Here is a 27035-nt window from a genome sequence, read left to right as displayed (position 1 = left end):
TTCCCGGGCCGGGTCGCTCTGCATTATGGGAGAGACGTCATATGACGTTATGACGCCTCTCCCATTGCCCACTGCAGGAGCCGGAAGATGGATCGGCTCCTGCAGTGGGCGCAGCAGCAGCTAATGAGAGTCTGACAGACTCTCATTGGCTGCTGATCAAAACAAACACACAGCTGCTGGTGCCGGCGGCTGTGTGTTTGTCACTTGTGTAGCGCTGACCGAACTCCGTCCGGTCAGTGCTACAAACGCGGTGCAGTCTGTGTCACAGTGACACAGACTGCCCGCAGCCCGCATGATGCTGCGGCCCGGGGGGCACATGGCACCCTGCCCCCCGGCTCAGCCCGCCACTGTCCTGGGGATCCTTAATATTGCTGGTACCTGCAAAAAAACACCTGCAAAAAACACCTGGAAATATTCCGCAAATACAGTATACAGTAATGTTATAAATATGCACTTAGTACACTACACCTAAAGTGCACCAGTGACTGGGACATGAGTTGTGAACTAGAATATGCAGTTTCTGAGCCTCCCTGTTCGTTAGACTGCTCAAACATTAATTTACTGACATGTCATTGTTAAAATAGTGTCAATAAATTTAAATGTGTATGTAGTACACAATGCTAGTGCACACAACGGCTAGCAGCACCTGTTTAATGTTACCAACAACAAGTGCAGACACAAATAACACTCACCCTGATGGCACCTGCACACAGTTTAAACTGCTTCCAGATCCAGCATCTGCACACAGATCTTCCACAGCTCCATCCTTGACTTTACCAGTCCAAGACAAAATCAGGGGAATTTACAGGCTGGAGATCCATCACCAACCAAGATCTGACATACAGCCACTGCAGGGGAGTGGCTGCTCAGGAGGGGGTGGGTGTGATGGTGGTGGAGGAGGCGCTGCTGGTCTCGGTGGATGAGACGAAGATACCCTGGGTGTACGTACAGTCTGGGCGGTCCTCTCTAATAATGTCTAATAATGTCAGTGTGCAGAGGTTCCCTGATGCAGCCTACTTACCCCATGGGCACCTGGCATGATGCAGGCAACTGCTATACTGCCATAAATTCTGTCACTAGTCTGGGCGAAAGGATGACAAGATAGAGCCGAGGACTTGGGGAGGAAGGCTGTCTGGAATAATAACGAACCAGGGGAGTGGATGGTTGGGGTTCAATGGGTGGAGCCTATGATTCCTGTAGTCTGTGACAGGAATTGTTTTTTATATGTCAAAACTGCCAATCTCCAGTGGATCCTGTGGGCCTATTTTCATGGGGTGGCCTGGAGCTGCAACTCCTCCAGCCCCATTGTTAATCTGGCCCTGCATGTTCTACGGCCTCCTCCCACAATCCAAAAACATACTGTCAGGTTAATGATAACAATTAACCCTTGTGTATGTGTGTGTGTGTACATGTGGTAGGGAATATAGCTCCACTAGGGTAAGGACTGATGTGAATGACCAACTTTTCTCTGTAAATCACTGCAAAAATTGTGGGCGCTGTACAAATAACTAGCAAGTTAAAGTCTCTGGTCACTGGCAACATGCAGTATGCCAACATTTTCACCATGTCGACATTCTCATCTAAACCCAATGCATGTTGAAAAGATAAGTGTCGCCCTAACATACCACTCCTGCACAGACCATACACAGTGTGGATTAGCAGCGGTTAACTTAAAACACATAGATATTACATTAAAACCCTCACATATTAATACCCCCTTTAGTACATTAGCAGCCCCATTACATCTTATTATATCCCCCACCAACTCCAACATTACTTTAATAGCCTCATCATTATATTAATAGCCAAAGACACACACATTATATTATTACCCCATCACCACTAGAGATGAATGGAGAGGATGGGAGTATATTTACTAAAGTGCAGATTTTTAGAAGTTGAGATATAGCAACCAATCAGATTATCTCCTAGAAGGTACTAGATCAGTGATAAGTAGAATCTGATTGGTTGCTATGGGCAACATCTCCACTTCTAAAAACCCGCACTTTAGTAAATATACTCCTGGTTTCATGGAAAGGAGGGGAACAGCACGGAACGAGCATGATAAAGATAAGTGGGAGGAGAAGAGGGGAACGAACAGATTGAAGGGGAAAAAGAAGAATACGGTAAGCCAAATAATCGTGAGAAGGAGTCTCTCCTGTGACTGTGTGTGTCTTATATCAAGTAAGATTACATTTACAATACAAAGGCTGGAGGGCAAGGGCCATGGCACTACTATGAATGCACTGTGAGCCGATAAACAGGATGTCACAAAACAGGTAGTAATTAACAGACGTAGCACCAGTCCTATTTTATGCATTTATACATTAACCCAATTCATTACCGGTATCACATTTTCCCAACATTTCATACAGCCAAAATGAACAAGCTAGTGAGAGTTTGAGAGTTTGTTAAAGATTTACTTTTCATGTATTGTATGCACATTCTTTATATAGCCACAAAATGCATTATGTCAAATAAATGGAATAGTACAAAAATTAATGCACTGTTCACGCAACATAATCTAATCAGTTACAGAATGGTGACATATAAAGGCATTAGTAATGACGGCCATATATATTATCACACAACCATTTTTATTCATCACTTTTAAAACCTGACACATATGAAATGCAGTTTTGCAATATGTCTACCTAGTAAAAGCCACAAATATGCAGCAGAATGTGTTTCAGCCAATTGTAATGCAACATATGTATTTTATGTATCAGTTGTAAAAGATAAATAAGCGAAAATATATGAAATATGCAATAAAAGTGAACAACGCACATCAAAAATTGCCCATAAGTGCTACAAGATTTTACAGTCTAGTCTAGATTTAATTTATTTGCCTTCTCCCTCATCTTGGCCCAAGGTTTGGCATGTATAAATTGTAATAATCAGGAAGACTGCTGATCAGTAACTGGAAGAGATTGCCATCCTAGGAAAGGAACTAGCATTAAGGAATGGACAGGATGGGAAGCTAGTGAGACCATGGAGAGAGAGCTTATGATTTTTGGATATAGCAAGAAAAATATAGCCAAAAATTAAAGAGAGGTCAGGGCCAGAAGTCCAGAGCAAGCAGTGATATTGCTAATGGTCAAAACCCAGATGGGTAGTCAGCCAGCCAGAGATCAGTACCATTAGTCAGACATAAACAGCACACAGATACAAAGAAGAATATCAGACAAGACTGAGGAAGGAATAACACAAGGATGGTGAAGTACCTTTTACCCAAACCACTACGGGGGAACAGAGTTCCAAGTTTCAATGAGCTCTTTTGTCTATAACAGCTTTCTTTCCTCTGTGATCTGCCCTCGGGTACTCAGATGCCCTCAGGACTTGGAATAGCAAAATGAAACATGAATAGTGCAGGACCTACTGTAGACCAAGAAAAAGAAAGTGATGGCAGTAAAATTAGAAAAAAGTAGACACAGCTAAACAATGGGTCAAGTAAACAGGTAATATGAGGCACAGACTAAAATAAAGATGGAAGCACAAGGCTAAGACAAGGTGCTAGATATACTAAGCAGCGGCTTTTGCAAACCACTGATTCTTGGCGGCTGTGACCATGCAATTTTAAGCAGCAATAATATTAATTAGGAAGACAACTCAACGTTAGTAAAAACTAGAGATGTATGCAGTCCCTGTGTGTTGGTTTTGGTTCTAAATCATCGTTGTGTTTTGGTTTGGGCAAAGCCACCCTCACTTGTTTTGGTTTGATTTTAGATTTCTTTAAAAATTGATAAAAACAGCTATTATCATGTAACTTGGACCTGTTTTTGTTTTTATAGTATTATTAACATCAATTACAGTCATTTCCAGTCAATTTTGACCATCTCACAGTACATGAAATCACGAGGTAGGGACTTAAATGCAATTCAAAATATGAGAGATACGGTTTTTAGATCCGAGTTCTGAACTTGACGAGAAGACCTGACTCAGGAACCCCAAAGTGATCCGACCCCGAACTTATTTTGGCTTGGGACCATTAAGTTCGGGTGTGTTCGGTTTTAGCAAAACAGAACTGCTCATCTCTACAAAAAAAAACATGCCTGGTTAGTTGCAAAACATGCTAGGATGAGGAATTTCTGAAACAAAGTATTGCTGGACACAGAGATATGACAAAAAAACTGATCCATACTGTACATCACTAGTGTTTTACCAAAATTTATACAGGTCTAGAGACTGCTGGGAATTGGCTACAGTTGACCTAGTTAATGCAGAAAACAGACATGCAATAAACAAACAACACACATAACAGAATACCAGGAGAGACATACACCACAACACCTGCTTCTATAGCCTACAGTTAAAGATCAGGCACAGAGGTACTTAGCTCAATCCCCAGCTGAGCCTTACATCATTCCTATAACACAAATAATAGTAACAAATAGGTGCATTCTACCAGTAATCCTAAATGATCATTGTTTTCATGCTGACAGACAGAGAAAAGTGGATCCTACAATTCCAATACTTTAAGCTCTCTCTGTCACTTTTCCACAAATCCAGGCATGCTTTTACTATAATATTTTAGCTTTGTAATTTAATATTATATTTCTTACTATATATGTATAAGTAATATTTGGTGATAATTAACAGTTTTGGTTTGAGGAGATCTGCAAAGCTGGCCATACACCAGACCAACTTTTCTCCAACCATCCAACTAGTTGGTTGGTTGGAATGAAAATCCGGTAATGCATGAGATCAAATGACAATCAGCCATTTGCTCCCAAACAGGGGTGTATCTTGGGGTCCAAGCGCCCCTGGCAAACTAAGGGACTGGCACCCCCCTCCAATGACTGCTTCTACTTGAAAAAATAAAATAACACACACTGGGGGTAGTTTAATTCAGACACCTGTAGAAATAGGGAGAATATTTTTTTTTCTCTTTTTAATATATATATATCTTTTACAGAACTTACTCTATTGCAAACCACTATTTACTAATGCCAAAATACACAGGAAAAGCTTGAAAACATAGAATCAAAAACAAACATGCATTATGGGTAAAATAATTTACATATATTCAAATTGGACTGTACACTGCAATATGCTTTTTTTTAACTCTGCCATATAATTCACTGGTAAAACTACCCACACACAATAATAAAAACAGCCCATAAGGATTCTGGGCTCTATTTATTAACATTATTTTTACTAAAATAAAGTGAAAAGGGGTGTTTTCACACCCTTTTCACATTATTTTAGTTTCACCTGTAGTTACTATAGGGCAATTGGAGTAGAATTAGTAAAATTCTACTCCAACCCCTAGTATCACTTATTTTTAGTAAAGCAGATCGCATTTCCCATTATTGTAATGGGAAATGTGATACGACCATAGTTACTAAAAATAAATTGTAAAAAAATACTGGGGGAAGCCCTGTGATAATAACGCCACCTGGAGGTGGCGTTATCCAGGGTCTCCCCCGGTTATCGGGCTCCCACTCTGCTCTAACGGGGAGAGCAGAGGCGGGAGCCGGTACCAGTAATCAGCTATGTGGTCTAAATAGACCGCAAGCTGATTGCTGTAAAAAAAAGAAAAAACAAATGAAACAATTTTTTTTTATTTACCTGAATCCACGGACCGGTGATCGGGCCTCCGGTGATGGCTCCTCTCCGGTCAGCTGGTCTCCCACAGTACACTGCTGCCCGGTCATCAGGTGATCGGGCCCCAGTGCAGTATGGGAGATCACCTGATCGGGAAGCCTGGAGAAGATCACCGGAGGCCAGGAGGATGCAGGTAAGTGTAAAGAAGGGAGGGGGGGTCGCGTGGGGATCATTTACTAATGACAGCTGTCTGCGGCACACTGCGCAGAGCAAACAGGAGACCAGTGATCATTTGTTAATGATGTTGGGTGGCAACGGCGCCCCCCCCTCGGCTGGCGCCCCAGGCGAGTGCCATCCAGGCCAATAGGAAGATACGCCCCTGCTCCCAAACACCAGAAAATGGACGAGAGCTGTTGTTCAGACAAGTTTTTTATATCAAACAGATTTACCCAACTTCCCTGAACGACTTTTTTCATGTTTTCTGGTGTTTGGGAGCAAATTGCTGATTTGTAACTCATCCAAATTGAAATCTATCAATTTATGATGGGACCCAGTCTCTTTTGTATCACATACATTTTGTTGCAAAACCTATATTTTAATTTAAAACATGTACAGTAAGGGTGAATTTTTTGCATCTGGAATAAGTTTTGCAAGGCAAAATTAATTAGCAACTCAGAGGGGTTTATTTTATGGCAGTGGTTCTCAAACTCGGTCCTCAGGACCCCACACGGTTCACTTTTTGCAGGTCACCCAGCAGGTGCATAGGTGTATTCATTACTCACTGACACATTTTAAAAGATCTACAGGTGCAGCTAACTATTTCACTAGTAATTATGTGAGGAGACCTGCAAAACATGCATTGTTTGGGGTCCTGAGGACCGAGTTTGAGAACCTGTGTTTTATGGCATAACACCAATTACATGTGGTTTCTTTGTACGAACATAATCGAGATGTGTGTTCCACTGCCCCCGTGTGCAGTGTGAACGGTGCCGATTCGGGATTAATCCGGATCGGCGTGGCAGTAGATAACTGGAACTGTGGGCCTGATTTAGACCCGGTCGCAAGCGCTGAGCGCTCGCAACCGTGTCGATGGTGGCCCAGAGCGCATGCGCACGACAGAGCCGGCTCCGTCGTGCGCATGCGCGAGACCCGGATAGCGACAGGCAATCCGTCGCTCCGGGTCTTGTACCAAAGGGGGCGTGCTGTCGATGTTGAGTGACAGCACGTCCCCTTTGGTGGGTGGGCCGGGGGGCTGGCTGCCCAAACAGAGGCATTCCCATGTATACGCCTCCGTTTGGGGGCGGCCCCACTGACATCACAAGTGATGTCAGTGGGAGAGATTTCTCTCTGGGGCTTGTGGTAACGAGACCCTACCACAAGGGTGTCGTCGCAAGCCCGATGGTCGCGATGGTCTTGACCATCGCGACCATCTTCCTGGCCGCTCGCTATAGCTGTGGGTGGTCATCTCAGGTCAGACCCAGGATTTAGGTGTAAAAGCAGTATAACTGTGTACCTGGACAAACCATGTTGCAATGCAAGGGGTGCAACAAATACATAATTTTTTTTCACTTTTGCATGTAGGGTATATATATATATATATGGTGATGGTGATGACTTGTGTGTGTTTGTTAGTGGTGTTAATTAGAATGTTTCTTCTGGTGGTGGTGATGTTTTGGGAGTGAGGAGGGTGTGATTGGGTATGGAGTGTAGTTTGGAGTAATGTGAAAAGGGGAATGGAATAGGATCAAAATGAGGCCAGCGAGACACAGTAATTTTGGGCAAAATCTTTTATTGAGTAGTCACAATGCTGCTCTGTTAAGATCCCGGGCAGGTGGGTGGGGTTCAGTGATGAGTGGTGATGAGACTGGGGAGGTAGGTGGACCCTTTTAGGGGGCTCCTTCTCGTGCGGTTCAGTGACCTTGCACGTCACCCCTGCTGGACCTATGGTCGACAGTTTAGGAAGTCTCGGGGGGGGTGGGGGGATTTGCAGAGTGGGTTGGAACACCTGTGCGGCGTCCCGCGTGTTGGTGTGAGTCTTGGCAGTACTTACCTACCGGTAGGTTTTTTGTTATGGTGATGTAGGTCGACGTTGCGGCCGTTGCAGATAGGTTGGAAGCTGCAGGTTTGTTGGTGAGCTGGATCAGTGTGTTGCTGGTGTGCTGCAAGTGCACGGCTGTTCTGATTGGTCTGCGGAGGTCAGCGACCGGAGTATGCAGCTGAAATTGGCTCTTGGTCGTGCCACTGGTGGTGCGGAGCCATAGGTGTGGACGAGCTGCTGGGAGGCTGGGTTGCAGCGTGTGTGCTGGGACCACCCCTGGGGGGTGGTCTGCCCGGGATACTGATTGAAAAAAAGCCAGGGAGGAGGGTGGATGTGGAAAGTGTGACCGGGATGGAGCTGGTCACTGGCGATGTTGGCTGGGCGGACTTGCGGCCGGATGTGCGGGATGCTCTTATCACTGACGGTCCCTTGTGGAAATGGGGATCGACGGTGGAGACACCCCTGGCCAGGAGTGAGTTGCTGAGCACGCCTGGGAGCAGGGGGGGAGAGGGGCTGGTCCGGGGTGGAGCCGGTCACTGGAGGTGTGAGCGGTGCGGACCAGCAGGTGGGTGGGCTGAGAGCTTTCTGCACTGGTGGTCCCTGGTGGGGATGGGGATCTTTAGTGGAGGTCAGCTTGGATCGGTGTCGGGTTAGATGTGAGGGTCTCCAACGCGTTTCGGCACAGGTGCCTTCTTCAAGGTGACACCCTGATGACAAGACCGCACAGGTCTTGAAACGTTGGCAAATAAAGTCACTTTTCTTCATTAACAAAGTCCGTGGAGTGCCGCCTGTTGCTGTTTTTTAACAGACACCGCATTTCTACATTGTTCCAAGGAAGGCACCCCGGCATTACCATATTGGAATATTGAGTGCCCCTCTACATGTTCTATATATATATATATATATATATATATATATATATAGCGGCTGCATTTGCATGACACACCCCTCCCAAATCTAAATCCCTCTGCACATTTTAAATATGCACAACCTGCAGTGTAACATGGTATTACCAAGCTGCACAGTTATTTGCTCTTTCTTACTCTAGTCTATTCCCAAATTTGAATCAGGCCCTATGTGTCCTAATTAGTTTATTTTGTCATTTTTTTGTATGCATCAATTAAAAGTCCTGTTTTAAATATTGTTATAATAGTGCCCCAAATTTTAGTTTTTCTTCCCTGCCTCTTTGTATATGTAATCTTTGCAGTAAAGTAAGTTAACCTAATAGATGGCTTTTAGTGGAATTTGGAAAACATATGATTTTTCACACAGTTACATTTCACCTCTAAAATGATTCTGCTTTGCGAATGTGCATAAATCATGTCAACACTAGATTATAGGCAACCAAACAGATACTTCAAAATAAGGGGCTGTTCATAATTAAACTTAAGAAGGGGAAGTATAGCTCTAGTGTTGACAAGTTAGACATTATCCTTGTAGAGTCAGCAAATATATGACATTTCCCACTGCATGATAAACCCTAGCATGAGCGCTGTGAGAGTGAAATATGGTCAGCCAGCTACAGTATGTGAAATGAAGGAGTTATGTTTTTCTCACTACAGCTAAAATATCTGTAAACGTATACTGTAATATTTTCATTTTTTTGCCCACTTAATAATGGGTATTAATGTCTTCCCTTTAGTGTTAGATATTGGGGGATGAGGATCATTAACAATTAAAAGGAGTTACCCTTCCATGTGGATCTAATGGTCGTAAACTCTTAGCTGACACAAAGAAAACCTTTGCTGGATCTATTAGATTAAGGGAATTGCCACATTGTGAAGGAAAAATCTTGGAGGCGGGAGTGGGTGGAAGCAATGGCGTAACTAGGGTCTGCGGAGCCCAGGGCAAGTTTCAGATTGGTGCCCCACACACACGCGCCGAAGGCGCGCACCAAAAATATGGGTGTGGTCACCTACCAGAAGGGGCGTGGCTACTGAATATGGGGCGTGCCAACATGACACGACACCCATATTTTGGCACATTCCTTTACATTCCATATGCACCTTACCTCTGCGGTGGTTTCTCACAACGTGGAACCTCTGAAGAAATGTATCCTCCCTGGGACGATGGCGTCTTCAGTCGGTATTCACTATTCATGTAGGTCACATCGTCCGGAAGATGCCTGTTCGTGTGGGAATAATAACAAAGTCATCATCATACAACAGCGGTTCAACCAGCCTCGTGCCTCCTGTGTAACTTCCTTTCCCCTGCGTCTCTCAGCCACACCATCATCCCACTGCATCATCCGTCAGCCACACCATAGCCTCCCCCCTGTGTCGTCTCACAGCACACCATCACCGCCACCCTGTGTCAACTCTCAGCACACCATCATCTCCCCCCTGCTTCATCTCTCAACATACCGTCACCTCCCCCCCTGCGTCGTCTCTCAATCAGGCGATCAGCTCCCTCCCTGCGTCGTCTCTCAGTCATACCATCATCTTCCCCCCACGTTCTCTCTCAGCACAGACACACTGACACAGATATATATACACACACACTGACACATGTATACACACACACACATATATTAGGGGTGTGCACCGGTCACTTTTCGTGTTTTGTGTTTTGGTTTTGGATCTGGATCTTTCTTCGTGTTTTGGATCTGGATTGGTTTTGCCAAAACCACCCTTCCGTGTTTTGGGTTCTGGGTTTTGTGTTTTGGATCTGTATTTTTTAGAAAAAAAGCATAAAAACAGCTAAAATCACAGAATTTGTAGGTTTTTCTGCTCCTATGCTATTATTAACCTCAATAACCTTAATTTCCACTCATTTCCAGTCTATTCTGAACACCTCACACCTCACAATAGTGTTTTTATGTCCAAAAGGTTGCTTCAAGGTAGCTGGATGACTATGCTAAGCGACACGAGTGGGCGGCACAAACACGTGACCCATCTAGGCGTGATACTGCAGTGGCAGACAGGATGGCAGTTTGAAAAACTCGGCCCCAAACTGTGCATAATGCAAAGAAAAAAAAGAGGTGCAAGATGGAATTGTCCTTGGGCCCTCCCACCCACCCTTATGTTGTATAAACAGGACATGCACACTTTAACAAACCAATCATTTCAGCGCCAGGGTCTGCCACACAACTGTGGCTGAAATGATTGGTTCGTTTGGGCCCCCACAAAACAAGCTGGCAATTAATGTGTCCCTGCACAAACTGGCTCTACGGAGGCAAGATGTCATCCTCATCCTCCTCATCCACCGATTCCTCACCCTCTTCAGTGTGAACATCCTCATCCTCACAAAGTATTAACTCGTCCCCACTTGAATCCACCACCACAGGTCCCTCTGTACGTTCTGGAGGCTGGTCTCCCTGGAAGAGCTGATAATTCATTTTGATGAACATCATCTTCTCCACATTCTGAGGAAGCAACCTCCTACGCCTTTCGCTGACAAGGTTCCCGGCTGCACTAAACACTCTTTCGGAGTACACACTGGAGGGGGGGCAACTCAGGTAAAATAGAGCCAGTTTGTACAGGGGCCTCCAAATTGCCTCTTTTTCCTGCCAGTACAGATATGGACTGTCTGACATGCCTACTTGGATGCTGTCACCGATGTAATCCTCCACCATTCTGTCAATGGTGACAGTATCATATGCAGTGACAGTAGACATGTCAGAAATTGTTGCCAGGTCCTTCAGTCCGGACCAGATGTCCAAACTTGGTCCTGCCTGCCCTGCATCACCGCCAGCGGGTTGCTTAGGATACCTAAGTTTTTTCCTGGCAGCCCCAGTTGCGGGAGAAAATGAAGAAGGAGCTGTTGACGTGTCACGTTCCGCTTCAGCTGACAGTGTATTCACCAGCAGGTCTTTGCACCTCTGCAGGCTTGTGTCGGCCGGAAAGAGAGACACCACATAGGCTTTAAACCTAGGATCGAGCACGGTGGCCAAAATGTAGTGGTCTGATTTCAACAGATTGACCACCCTGGAATCCTGGCAAAGTGAATGAAGGGCTTCATCCACAAGTCCCACATGCCGAGCGGAATCGCTCCATCTTAGCTCCTCCTTCACTTTCTCCAGCTGCTTCTGCAAAAGCCTGATGAGGGGAATGACCTGACTCAAGCTGGCAGTGTCTGAACTGACTTCAGGTGTGGCAAGTTCGAAGGGCTGGAGAACCTTGCACAACACGGAAATCATTCTCCACTGCGCTTGAGTCAGGTGCATACCCCCTCCTTTGCCTATGTCATAGGTGGATGTATAGGCTTGAATGGCCTTTTGCTGCTCCTCCATCCTCTGAAGCATATAGAGGGTTGAGTTCCACCACGTCACAACCTCTTGCTTCAGGTGATGGCGGGGCAGGTTCAAGAGTGTTTGCTGGCGCTCCAGTCTTCGGCACGCAGCCGCTGAATGGCGAAAGTGGCCAGAAATTTTTCGGGCCACCCAAAGCGTCTCCTGCACGCCCCTGTCGCTTTTCAGAAAATTCTGCACCACCAAGTTTATTGTGTGAGCAAAACATGGGACGTGCTGGAATTTGCCCAGATGTAATGCCCGCACAATATTGGTGGTGTTGTCAGATATCACAAATCCCCAGGAGAGTCTAAGTGGGGTAAGCCACTGGGCGATGATTTCCCTCAGTTTCTCTAAGAGGTTGTCGGCGGTGTGCCTCTTACTGAAACCGGTGATACACAGCGTAGCCTGCCTTGGAACGAGCTGGCGCTTCTGAGATGCTGCGACTGGTGATGCTGCTGCTGTTGCTGCGTAAGGTGATACATCTACCCAGTGGGCTGTCACAGTCATATAGTCCTTAGTCTGCCCTGTTCCACTTGTCCACATGTCCGTGGTTAAGTGGACATTGGGTACAACCGCATTTTTCAGGACACTGAGGACACTTTTTCTGATGTTTCTGTACAGTCTCGGTATCGCCTGCCTAGTGAAGTGGAATCTAGACGGGATTTGGAACCGGGGACACACTACCTCCAGCAATTGTCTAAATCCCACTGCACTAATGGCGGATACTGGACGCACGTCTAACACCAACATAGCAGTCAAGGCCTCAGTTATACGTTTTGCTTCAGGATGACTGCTGTCGTACTTCATCCTCCTCGCTAAGGACTGTTGGAGGGTCAATTGTTTAGTAAAAGTAGTGGTGTTCCTACTTCCTCTCTGGGATGATGAACGACTACCAGCAGCAGCAACAGCAGCAGCGGCAGCAGTAGGCGTAGCAATGCAGGATCCTCCGGAGGAATCCGGGATAGGAGAGTCAGTCATGCCAGTGACATGGCCTGCAGGACTACTTCCGATCCTGACTAAGGAGGAAATTGACGAGGAGGGAGTTGACGGTGTGGTTTGCAGGTGCTTGGATACAACAGGACAACGGGATTTAGGTGTCCCTGGACTGCTTACGGTCTTAGCCAAAGTTTCTGAACTTGACAGTAACTTATTATGAACGCACTGCAGGTGCCGTATAAGGGAGGATGTTCCTAGGTGGTTAACGTCCCTACCCCTACTTATTCCACCTTTACATAAGGTACATATGGCAAGACAGTTGTTGTCCGGATTTGGATAGAAATATTGCCAGACCAAAGAGGTGGAATGTTTGGTCTTCTGCCCAGGCATGACGTGATGGGCTTTTTCATCCCACGGACAACAACTGTCTCCCCCGGAGCCTGATTTAAACAAACCACATCACCATCAGAATCCTCCTCGCCAACTTCCTCCTCAGCGCCAGCTACACCAGTATCCTCATCCTGTTGTACTTCAACAGTGACATCTTCAATTTGCATATCAGCAAGTGGACTGTGGGTGCTCCTTTCAGCACTTGCAGGGGGTGTGCAAATGGTGGAAAGAGCCACCTCTTCCCGTCCAGTGCTGGGAAGGTCAGGCATCGCAACCACCACCACACTTGGACTCTCCTTGGGGATTTGTGATATCTTCTTAGAAAGCACAGTTCTTCGCTGTGCTTTTGCCAGCTTAACTCTTTTGATTTTTTTAGTGGGAGGAGGGCTTCCATCATCATGTGAAGCTGAACCACTAGTCATGAACATACTAGGGATCGACCTTAGCCGTTCCTTGCCACTCCGTGTCGTAAATGGCATATTGGCAAGTTTACGTTTCTCTTCAGCTGATTTAAATGTTTTTTTCAAGGTCATTTTCCTGAACTTTGTCATTTGGGATTGTATGTGCCCTCTATTATGACATTGGGCATCGCCCTTGGCAGACGACGTTGATGGCATGTTATCGTCTATGTCATGACTAGTGGCAGTAGCTTCAGCACTAGGAGGAAGTGGTTCTTGATCTTTCTCTATTTTATTTTTATCGGAGAAAGTTTGGTCCTCCATTTATGTTATATCGATTTGATATATACGTGCGGCTAAACACAGAAAATATTTTTTTATTTTTGCTGGAGAGTAGTGCACTTTGTGGGTTACACCAGCCTTTAAGAAATGAGCCAGCCAGCTCTTTACTTATGGGACACAGGCGCACGCTTGGCGCTGCTCCTTTGTTGATGCACGTGCGGCTACTGCGCACACAATTCACAAACACAGAAAATATATATTTTTTTGGTTTGGAGTGTACTTTGTGGGTTACAGCACCCTTTAACGGTCAAGCCAGCCGGCCCTTTACTTATGACACAGGCGCACGCTTGGCACTACTTTGTTGATGCACGTGCGGCTACTGCGCACACAATTCACAAACACAGAAAATAATTTTTTTTTTGGTTTGGACTGGAGTGTACTTTGGGGGTTACAGCACCCTTTAACGGTCAAGCCAGCCGGCCCTTTACTTATGACACAGGCGCACGCTTGGCACTACTTTGTTGATGCACGTGCGGCTACTGCGCACACAATTCACAAACACAGAAAATTTTTTTTTTTTTGGTTTGGACTGGAGTGTACTTTGGGGGTTACAGCACCCTTTAACGGTCAAGCCAGCCGGACCTTTACTTATGACACAGGCGCACGCTTGGCACTACTTTGTTGATGCACGTGCGGCTACTGCACACACAATTCACAAACACAGAAAATAATTTTTTTTTTGGTTTGGACTGGAGTGTACTTTGGGGGTTACAGCACCCTTTAACGGTCAAGCCAGCCAGCCCTTTACTTATGACACAGGCGCACGCTTGGCACTACTTTGTTGATGCACGTGCGGCTACTGCGCACACAATTCACAAACACAGAAAATTATTTTTTTTTTGGTTTGGACTGGAGTGTACTTTGGGGGTTACAGCACCCTTTAACGGTCAAGCCAGCCGGCCCTTTACTTATGACACAGGCGCACACTTGGCACTACTTTGTTGATGCACGTGCGGCTACTGCGCACACAATTCACAAACACAGAAAATAATTTTTTTTTTGGTTTGGACTGGAGTGTACTTTGGGGGTTACAGCACCCTTTAACGGTCAAGCCAGCCGGCCCTTTACTTATGACACAGGCGCACGCTTGGCACTACTTTGTTGATGCACGTGCGGCTACTGCGCACACAATTCACAAACACAGAAAATAATTTTTTTTTTGGTTTGGACTGGAGTGTACTTTGGGGGTTACAGCACCCTTTAACGGTCAAGCCAGCCGGCCCTTTATTTATGACACAGGCGCACGCTTGGCACTACTTTGTTGATGCACGTGCGGCTACTGCACACACAATTCACAAACATAGAAAATAATTTTTTTTTTGGTTTGGACTGGAGTGTACTTTGGGGGTTACAGCACCCTTTAACGGTCAAGCCAGCTGGCCCTTTACTTATGACACAGGCGCACGCTTGGCACTACTTTGTTGATGCACGTGCGGCTACTGCGCACACAATTCACAAACAGAAAATATATTATTTTTTTAGCACTTGGGGGGAGCACCCCTGATGGACAGAGCACCCCCTGGACAACACTACAGCACCCCTTTAGGACTGGGACACTGCACAGGACTTTGGAGTGGACACAGCCCCTATGGAGAACTGACTGCACAACACAGTCCAGCCAGCCCCTATGGACTTTGAAGTAGTGGACACAGCCCCTATTAACAACAGCAGCACAGCACAACACAGCCAGCCCCTATGGACTTTGAAGTAGTGGACAACAGCAGCACTACACTACACTACACAGCCCAGCCAGCCCTAACTCCCACCCTCCCTCTTCATTGTCCACAGCCGAGTGAGAAAATGGCGCCGACGTGGGTACCTTATATAGGATCCAAAACCCGCGAGACTCGGAAGGCGGGATGATGACGTTTTGCCTCGATTTCAGATCCGAGTCAGGCGGGAAAAGTCGAGCCTGACTCGGATCGGACTCGGATCGGGGGGGTTCGGATTTCAGAAATCCGAACCCGCTCACCCCTAACATATATTTATATATATATATATATATATATATATATATATATATATATATATACATATACACACACACTGACATATACACACTGACATATATTCACACACACACACTGACATATACACATACAGTACATACTGACACATAAACACACACTCAGGGCCGTAGGGAGGGCGGTGCGGCTGGTGCCTCCGCACAGGGCGGAATCCTCTAGCGGCACCGGCCACGAACTGCCCGGCTCCGGAGAGGTCTGCAGGAAGAGACCTGCAATGCTGCGCGGCACACACCAGCGATGCCGGCGAAGATCCCCGCCCTCCACCCACCTCCGAGAGGAAAAGGTAAGTGCTCAGGGGGAGGAGCGGGGTGGGGGTGAGCGAGGGGGGCGGAAATGCAGCACAGGGCCCACTGCTGTCCTGCTACGGCGCTGCACACACTGACATATACACATACACACACTGACATATATTCACACTGACACATATACACACACACTGACATATTCACACTGACACATATACACACACACACTGACATATACACACTGACATATACACATACAGTACATACTGACACATATACACACACTGACACATATATACACACACTGACATATACACATACAATACATACTGACACATATACACACTGACATATACACATACACACACTGACACAGACACACACTAACACAGATACGCACACACACACTAACACAGACGCATACAGACACACACAGACACATACACACACTGACACAGATACACACTAACACAGATACACACACACGGTGACACAATTACACCCACGCTGACACAGATACACACACACTGACACAGATACATACATGCTGACACAGATACACACATGCTGACACAGATACATACATGCTGACACCGATACACACGCTGACACATATATACACACATGCTGACACAGATACATACATGCTGACAGATACATACAGTAACAAATACACACATGCTTACACAGATACATACATGCTGACAGTAACACAGATACACACATGCTGACACAGATACACACATGCTGACACAGATACATATATGCTGACACATATATACACACATGCTGACACATATATATACATGCTGACACATGCACACACATGCTGACACAGATACACACATGCTGACACATGCACACACATGCTGACACAGATACACACATGCTGACACAGATACATACATGCTGACAGTAACACAGATACACACATGCTGACAGATACACACATGCTGACACATGCACACACATGCTGACACAGATACACACATGCTGACACAGATACATACATGCTGACAGTAACAGATACACACATGCTGACACAGATACATACATGCTGACAGTAACAGATACACACATGCTGACACCGATACACACATGCTGACACATGCACACACATGCTGACACAGATACATACATGCTGACAGTAACACAGATACACATATGCTGACACAGATACACACATGCTGACACAGATACATACATGCTGACACAGATAGACACATGCTGACACAGATACACACATGCACATGCTGAAACAGATACACACGCTGACACATATATACACACGCTGATGCATATACACACATGCTGCTCCCCCACCCAGCCAATACTTACCAGTGGTGAAGCTGCAGAGCGCTGGGGAAGGAGAACTTTCACTATCCGTGTCCCCCGGCGCCGGCAGCAGCTCTCAGCCTCTCAGGATCAGCAGCATGCTGCAGAATGCCAGAAGGACTGCCTTGGAGGGGCTGCGCATCTCTGCTTTAGCTCCCCCTACAGTCAGCACCAGCAGCTTGCTGCTGTAGTCACTCACTATACACTGTACTGTGTACAGTAGTAAATTTCATCGGGGGAAGCGGGGGGGAGCGGAGAGCGGGCGGTGCTCGTAACAATGCCCTGGATGGCGCCCCCCTCTGCTGGGCCTGCCACGTCGCCCAGGGCACAAGCCCCGCTCGACCCCCCCTAGTTACACCACTGGGTGGAAGTAATCAGTTGGCATGAGAGGCGGCGTGCATTTGTTGAATGAAGAGGGCTGACAGGAGAGTGAAGGGAGATGAGGTCAGAGTTGTAAATGGGAGAGGAATGGGTGAGGGCTTTGTAAGTGAGTGTTAGAACCTTGAATTGGGTTCTGAAAGGGAAGGGGAGCCTGTGGAGGGCTTGTAGGAGAGGGGAGATAGAACTAGAATGTTTTGAGAGGAAGATGATGTGAGCAACAGCATTAAGGACAGACTGGAGAGGAGAGAGATGGGACTTGAGGAGGCCAGATAGGAGGTTACAGTCTTCCAATCTGGAGATGGCCAATGTGTGTATGAGGGTTTTAGTAGCATCCTGGGTGAGAAAGGGTCTGATCTTGGAAATATTTTTGAGATGGAAATGACATGACTGCGAGAGGTTCTGGATATATGGTTTGAAGAAGAGGGGAGAAGTCCAGGATAACTCCAAGACAGCGCTGTTATGCCACGGGTGTGACTCTTAAGGGAACAGTCCTGCAACAGCCTTGAGAGCTGGTATGTCTTGGCTTGATGTGGCCATGAAGCAGCTTTGAGAGCTGGAATGCCTTAGCTTGATGGGCCTGTGGACCGTAAGACAAGATGGGGCCTTTGGGCCGTGCAGCAGCCTTGAGGGCTGGTATGCCTTGGCTGGCTGTGGCCTATGGGCCGTAGGATAAGATGCAGCCTTTGGGCCGTGCAGCAGTCTGGAGGGCTGGTATGCCTTGGCTAGCTGTGGCCTGTGGGCCGTAGGATAAGATGCGGCCTTTGGGCCATGCAGCAGCCTTGAGGGCCAGAGTAACTTGGCTAGATGTGGCAGATGAGAATAAGTACCGCTGAGAAGACACTGCGTACTTTGGACGCTGGAGTGCGGCCTGTGCCGCCGGGTTGACACAAGTAGCTGATGCTGAAGTGCTGCCTAGATGACATAAACGGGAGTATAACAATATAGACAGGAGAACAGGAACCCGACTAGATAGCAGGAAACAATGCTATAACCGGAAACACGAAAATACTATCTCCGGCATCGGGGAAACGTTCGCACCAGAAGGATATAAATGCAGGAGCCAATCAGGATAACTCCCGGGATGTTGGACAGGAGGTAGGAGGAGTTTAAATGAGTGCTCACCTGGCGTTCGTCTCGCCCTGCATTCACAGTGCGGTGGCTTATGACAAGCACAATTTGAGGCTAGAGGAGATAGTTGTGCCATCATTTTATAAATAAATAGTGGGAAGAGAAGTTATGTAGGAGGGTGGGAAGATTATCAGGTCAGAGTTAGACATATTAAGGAGCTCATTCAGATCCACTCGCTAGATGCGATCGCTCGCTCCCAGCGTATGCAAATCTAACACATGCCCAGCAAAGCAGGCGATCGTACGGCAAGTCATTAGCACGCCCACTATGTCTTGGCATGCGATCAATTTGTGTATACAGATGCCCACCAGCCATTCTGAAGATGCCCACTTGCTCATGTCATCTCCTTGAAGGGCATGAAAACATTGGTACATCGAGCACCATCGGATGTGCTCGCTGTGCTTGAGGTTGACTATACCTTTCCGCAAGCACTGCGATCACTTCAGTGTGAAATACAGTCAGGTGACGTGTACTATGACGCTTCCTGTTAATTATGCATGCCTCTGAAACGGCGTTGAAACACTCAGGCATGCCTGCCTTCGTACCTCCACTCCCCCATTTCTAGTGGCCTGCTCCTGTTACCACCCACAAACGACCTCTCCTGTCACTCATTCAATTGGGCTGTCTATGGTGGGCGAGTGAGCGAGCGCTTCTCGATCTTCACAGTGGTTCGCACACGCGCATTGCGACACATACGCATGCGCAGATTGCAAATATCGGCCAGCTACGAGCGATCGCATCCTAGTGAGCGGGTCTGAATCAGCTACTAAGTTTTAAGAAATCTCTTTGACATCCTGGATGAGATAGCAAAGAGACAGTTGGAGATACAAGTGAGGAGAGAGGTGGAGAGGTCAGGAGAGGAAAGGTAGATCTGAGTATCATCAGCATAGAGATGAAAATGGAGGTCAAAGGAGCTGATGAGTGCACCTAGAGAAGATGTATAGAGGGAGAATAGGATAGTCATAAGAGGAGACAGATAAGGATTGTTCAGAGAGGTAGAAGGACATCCAGGAGAGGGCAGAGTGAAGGATTTGCAGCAGGAGAGAGAGGTCCATAGTGTTGAAAGCAGCAGAGAGGTCAAAGAGAATGAGCAGAGACTAGTGGCCCTTGGATTATTTAAGAATGTAAGAATGGGGGAGACAAGGGCATGTTTGAAAGCAGAAGGGACAGTGCCAGATGAGAGGGAGAGGTTGAGGAGGTGAGCAAGATGGCAACAGGCACAAGGTGAAAGGAAGTAGAGGAGAAATGAAGAGATAGGGGGAAGGTGGAAGGGGGGGGACCAGATGAGGGCCATGACTTCCTCTCCAGATACAGGGGAGAAGGATGTCAGAGTCAATAAAATGGATGGGGAGGGGCGTAAAGTAGGTAGCAAAGTCAAGGTCATAGAGCACGGAGGGGAGGCGAGGAGGGGGTGGGCAGAGGAGGGAGTTGAAGGTGCTGAAGAGAAGCTGGGGATTTGAGGACTGAATGGAGATGAGGTTCTTGAAATATGACTGTTTAGAGAGGGAAAGTGCAGCACTGTACGATGAGAGCATAAATTTGAAATGGAGAAAATGTACCTTAGAGCGTGATCTTCTCCACTGTCTCTTAGCGGTTCGTGAAAATTTTTGCAAGTATCTGGTGCATTTGGAATGCCAGGGTTGAGGTGTGGATCTGCGAGGGAGAGTAGTGATCGCCTGAGCAAGAGAGTCAAGAGCAGTAGTAAGGGAGGCATTGTGTAGGGAAGAAGCTTGTTAAGGGCAGGAGAGAGAGAGAGAATACTGGAGAGATGTGAGTCAAGCAAGGAAAAAAAGAAACTTTGTATATAGCCTCAATGTTACGCTTCGTGATTGTGGCCTTAGGAGGTAGAGGAGGGGAAGGAGAGAGGGATAGGCTAAAAGAGAAAAGGTGATGGTCAGAGAGGGGGAATGGGGAATTTGAGCAATCAGAAATATCACAACAGTGAGTAAAGACCAGATCAAGCGAATGCACACTCACATGGGAGGATGATGAGGTCCATTGGGAGAGACCAAATGAACATGTGAGGGTAAGGAGCTTGGAGGCAGATGATTTTGTGGGGATATCAATTGGAAAATTAAAGTCAACTAAGATAATGGAGGGAAGATCTGAGGAGAGAAAGTGAGGGAGCCAGAAAGCAAAGTTGTCAAGGAACTTGGAGAGATGGCCAGTGGGACAGTAAATGACAGCTACTCGCAGGTGTACTGGTTGGCAGAGGCATATAGCATTAACTGCAAATGTAGAGAAAGTAAAGGATGGTTCTTAAGGTAGGAGTAATCTAGGGATAGAAGGACGCTAACACCACCACAATGGTGACCCCCAGGCCAAGGGGTGTGAGAGAAGGTGAAGCCCCCAGAGGAGCAAGCTGCAGGGGAAGTGGTGTCACAGGGTTTTCAGTTTCCAGGTTTCAGTATTGGCTAGATGATGCAAGTTGTTGGAGATGAAAGGTCATGGGTGGGAACCAGTTTATTATAGACAGATCTGGCATTCCAAAGGGCACAGGATATAGGGACAATGTTTGTGGAAGAGATGTGAATGAGATTATCAGGGTTGCTGTAACAAGAAGGTGACATTAATTTGGGTGACCGAGATCAAAGGAGCGGAGAGATTGTGCGGGCACAAGTGCTGGGAAGGGAACCTGTAGGCAGTGGGCAGGGAGGGAGTTTAACGAGATGTGGATGGAGGTGGGGTGGGGTGCCATGGAGAGGAGAATTGGAGGAGGATTAGCGGTGGGGTAGTAGGACCAAGGTGGGGTAGAAGTGGATGAAAGTGGAGTAATGGGAGAGGGAGAAAGGCAGACTGAGGAGGGGAGATAAAGAAAGGAGGAGGTGGAGGAGACAAGGGGGAAAGGATAAAGGTGCAAGAAGGGGGAAAGGATAAAGGTGGAAGCAGGAAGCTCCCTGGGGCTTGCGGTTGCCGAAACCCAACCTTAGGGTCTCATCGCAAGCCCCGATGACCATCGCGACCATCAACCTGGTCGGTCGCTAAAGCTGTGGGTGGTAACCCACAGCTTAGCTAACGACCAGGAGGCCGCATTTAAAAAATCAAGCGGCCGCCCTCATTCAGAGAGAGCGATCGCTTCTTGCAACCACCTCTGAATGAGGGCCTTAGTATGTTCACTAAAACTAGATTTCCTCCAGTAGGGTGCGAGAGGAAATGAGCATAAACTGCTGGCTTGGGGCTGCTCGCCTGTTGATCACTCCGGGTAATTTTCTACGGGTTACAGACTGCAGGAGCCAACCCGAAGCTAGGTGGATCTGTCCCAAATTATCTTCAGACATTTTGCCACCACATAAGAGGTCCAGTTTATTGGTCCTTTGCACTATGCCCCCCAATGGTGCAAAGGATCAAAAGTTTATGTCCTGACATGAAAGAATATATTACAGATTCAAATAAAGGGTTTATCAAAGCATCTATATTACCTGCTGGAGTGGTATTTTTAATTGTTTCCAAAAAAGATGTGGGGTTGTTTGTCTGCATTGTTTATTGGGGAATAATAAGATCATCATAAAGGAGAGACAACCGCCGCAACCTTTTATCATGAGGTATTTCACCAAATCAAAGCAGCCACAATTTTATAGACTTAGGAGGTCCTTACAATATTACTATCTGATGCGAGTTAGGCACGTTAAGTAACGGAAGACAGCTTTCAATAATACAGATTGGTATTACAGATATATGATTATACTATTGAGTTTGTCTGACTGTCTTTCAGGATTTTGTAAGCACTATTTAAAGAATTTTTAGGCAATCTCATTGTAATTTATCTAGAAGATTTTTACCCTTCTTGTTAGTGCACTGTGGATATGGAACTCTGGGATAAGAACTAAGGAAACATATGACATGATAAGCTTATGTATTTCTGGGCTATATCATAGATAGCTTTTGTATGGACCTGGATAGAGATAAAGCAAACATACAATATACTGGGCTGCCGTTAGGTGTCCCATGTTTGTATAGATTACATTCTAGATTCTTCTTTTCTTCACAACTGTGCTGTATACTAGTATCCTTGATGACACAGTATTTACTATTCATGTACAGTATGTAATTCAATGTTTTTGAAACAATTACATTGGGTTCGGACCAGTCACTATTATTATGTACCTAACTCGGCAGGGATATTTTAATTTTTAATAAAAATATCCTGGCTATGTACTACAGGAAACTCGAAGGGACGGTGGCTGCGGTAACTGCTGTCCCCGCGAGTTATATCCCCGGCATTTAGGAGAAGTCTTTCACAGAAGTTAAAGACTTCCCCGGGAGAAGTTGGCACTATGCATGCTCATGGTGTCAGCTTCCGGAACTGGCCGGGGGCTGTGGGGGAGAGATCGAAAGATCTCTCTCCTGCTCCCAGAGCCCCAATTGGCTCACAGTAGTTTACACCATCTGAAAATGGTGTAAACTTCGGGGCTAAACTCCGAAAAGCTTAGCTTTTGGGAGTTTAGTACATAGGGTCAGATCAGAGTCCCCATTGATAATAATGGGGACTGCGATCTGCAGCACTAATTAGCACTTTGCCGGAGATAAGCGGCGTAATGAGGGGATTGCGGGACGCACCAGGGTGTCACCCTCGGAGGGGGGGGACACCAAAATGTTGGCTGCTCCTCAGTGACAGGAGCCGGGTGCTGCAGTGTCACATTCTCCTACAGCACTCTGCTCCTGTCACAGAGGAGGAGCTGACAGTGCTGGCACAGGTCTCCGGGGATGCTGGGCACACCCCCGGAGTGATGCAATCGGGATTTTCCAATAGACCACGCCCCCTTTTTGGACAAATACGAGGGGAGCTATAGAGTATGCACTGGGGGTCTCGCAAGCGGGTCGATGTTGTGGCCCTGCACACGCACAGCAGCCGCACTGCGCATGCGCAAGCCTCGGAGCGAGAGAGAAATTCTCTCGCTCCGGGGCTCACTACAAAAGGGGCAGCGATGGTGATCGACAGCTCGCACCGCTTTGTAGGCGGGGCGGAAGGGTGGCTACACAAACGGAGGTGTTCCCGTTCTAATAGAGCCGAAAGCTCACTGGGGCTTGCGGTAGACGAGACCCTACCACAAAGCAGTGGGTGGCCACCCACAGCCTAGCGAGCGGCCAGGAGGCTGGCTCTGAACATAGAAGCGGCCGCCCTCATTCAGAGCAAGCGCTCGCATTTTGCGAGCGGCTCTGAATGAGGTCCTGGGTGTTAGCACACCCGATGACGCCTCTGTTGGAGATTTCTGTGAAATCTCCTGCATTGTCCTATTAGTACATAGGAACAATAAAAAAAAATGATACAGAAATTGCTGTTTCTGCATAATATTATATAAAAAACGGCTTGATACATAGGCCCCATAATCTTTATAAGTAGTTTATTGACATCTAACCTAACCGACAATCAAGTCACACCTACTATTTAGCATATCAACACCTACTACTCTTGGGCACACCCATTATATTCTGCAGTGTGTATGTAAACTTATGAACACAGGGCCTGATTCAGAGCCGGATGCAATTAGCGCTCGCTCGTCCAGAAAATAGGGGTGGCTATTCAAATGAACCGTTCGCTCTTTGCGGTTTGTTCACGCCTCTAGGTCTGAACGAGCGAACAAAACTTGCTGTCGTTTTTTGGAAAAATACGCCCCCTGGCCGCTCGCATCCTACGTCATGTCCGCTATTTATTAGATTAATCGAGTACATCGACCAGCGTATGAACTGCTCGCTATTCTTGTCATTGGTTTTTGCTACCACAATCTTGCGAGCAGTTCTGGCTATAAAATAACCCAGTGACGTGGTCAATGACGCTCCTGTATTAATTATGCACACCCTTAAAACGCCCGTTTTGACATTTAAGCACGCCTGCATTCGGATCTCCAGTCCCCGTTTTCAAGCACCTTCCCCTGTTACCACCCACATACGCCTCCTCCTGTCACTCAAAATAGCAGGCATTCGCTGTTTAGCGAACAAACAAATTTTGGTCGCACTGACTGGTTAGCGCATGCGTATAATGATCCGTACGCATGCGCAGTTGAGCAAACATCGCTCGGAGCGAACGAGTGGCCGCTTACAAGCGGCTCTGAATCAGGCCCACAGAGCAGAACAATAATGATACAGAAAGACTGGTGAAGAGATGTATCAAACCTTAGAGAGATTGTTCTAGATAAATGACAGAAGATTATAAGGGCAATTTCTGGCCTAAGGATCTGTGCAGTGATTGCTAAAAAGTAAACACGTCTAACAGAGGCAAGTCAATTCTTGTGGTGGGTTTGTCAGCGGGTTCTAAACCCGGCGTTTAGAAAATCTGTGATTTGTGTAGATATACTGGTGGAAAATCAAGAGGACAAGGCCTGATCTAAAGATTTATCAGCAGGATTTCTGATGTTCTGAGTTTAGTAAATCTGCTACATAAAATCCAACTGGGAAAATGCTGCAATCCCACTGGAATTTCAAACCTGTTTCTTAGTAAATAATATATTACCTGTTTATGCAGAAGGAAAATGAAGAGTTACAGTAAGTGAAATAAACTTATGAGTGTAGATATGTAATTAGCTATATCAGTGGTTCCCAAACTGTGCGTTGTGGTACTCTGGGGCTCCTTGGGACACTTGCAGGGGTGCATCAGGTTGGTGGTCCAGCATCAAATTAAATTATTTATGGTCAATGTAAAGTAAATATATGGACGAACAGAAGCTCAAATCTGTCCACCACCACATGACTGAACATAAGGATGACTGGTTGGCACAATTTTCTTCACTTTACTACTTTACTACATTTTATTCTGAATTTCTCAATAACAAACTTTTGGGTTAGGGGTGCCATGAAAACAATGCTGATACTCTAGGGTGCCGTGGTTCAAAAAAGTTTGGGAACCTCTGAACTATGGGGTTGATTCAGATCCGGACGGCTAAGCCACGATTGCTCGCATCCAAAAGGGGACGGGTATGCAAATTCTGTGATCGCACTGTCTGGTGGAAGGATGCCCACTATGACTTAGAGAGCGACGGCAAAGTGAGCGCACGCCGGTATAAAGATGCCCACTTTTCTTACTTAGCACATATCATGTCCAGGAAGTGTATGATTAATCAAAACTATTGAGAACCATCAGAGCTGCACGCAGGCTTGAGGTAGACCCTACCCAACCGCAAGCACTGCGATCACTGCAGGCTGAAATACAACCAAGTGACATGTACAATGACGCTTCCATGCTAATTATGCACACCCATAAAAGTCCGTTTTGACGCCCTGACACGCCTGTGTTCGCAGCCCCACTCCCCCGTTAATAAGCACCTTCCCCTGTTATCACCCACAAACAGCGCTATCTGTTACTCATAGTTGCGCTCAGTCTTTGTGCTATGAGCGCATGATTCCCGATTGCAGTGTCTGGTTTGTGCACGCTCACTGCGATGCATGCGCAGATGGGCGACAGTCGCCCATAGCCAGCGATCGCGGTTTAGCGTCCGGGTCTGAATCGGGCCCTGTATGCATTCAATATTTCCACAAATAGAGGAAATGGAGGGGTTAATTACTGCATATGTTTATACTTGCATTCATTATGTATAATTGAAAGGAAGAAATAATTAGTATAAAATAACCGCTTGCTCTAGCATCAACCATGATTTACAAATAATAGCTGGTGTCCAGCCAAATGATTTATTATCAAATGTACAAAACAATGTTTTTGGTTGTAAAGTTGTCATAAGAAAATATTGTTATTGTGGCATAAAATTTATGATGTACTGTGTAATACTGGTAGGAATCAGAGGCATATGAAATTATTTTCGTTAATTGAAAAAACGTCACGTCAGAGACACAATTTTTCATAATGGCTCAAAAATACATACTGTATATTTATTTTGTTATTTCTGTATATGATGTTTTTATATAATAAAGTAATCATTCTGATCACTTGTCAAATTGACTGCTGGTGTTTTATTCCACCACAATATGTATCATGCAGTTTTAAGTAAATCTAATAATAACACAACAGTATAGCCTGATGAAAATTCTAATTGCAATGTACAGTTATTAGCACATCCCATTACTGAGAAAATCAGCAATCAAATTGTG

Source organism: Taudactylus pleione, unplaced genomic scaffold, assembly GCF_031769625.1.
Source record: "Taudactylus pleione unplaced genomic scaffold, aTauple2 ptg000111l, whole genome shotgun sequence".
Lineage (NCBI taxonomy): Eukaryota > Metazoa > Chordata > Amphibia > Anura > Myobatrachidae > Taudactylus > Taudactylus pleione.
The sequence above is the reverse complement of the archived record's forward strand: the minus strand, read 5'-3'. Positions refer to the sequence as shown.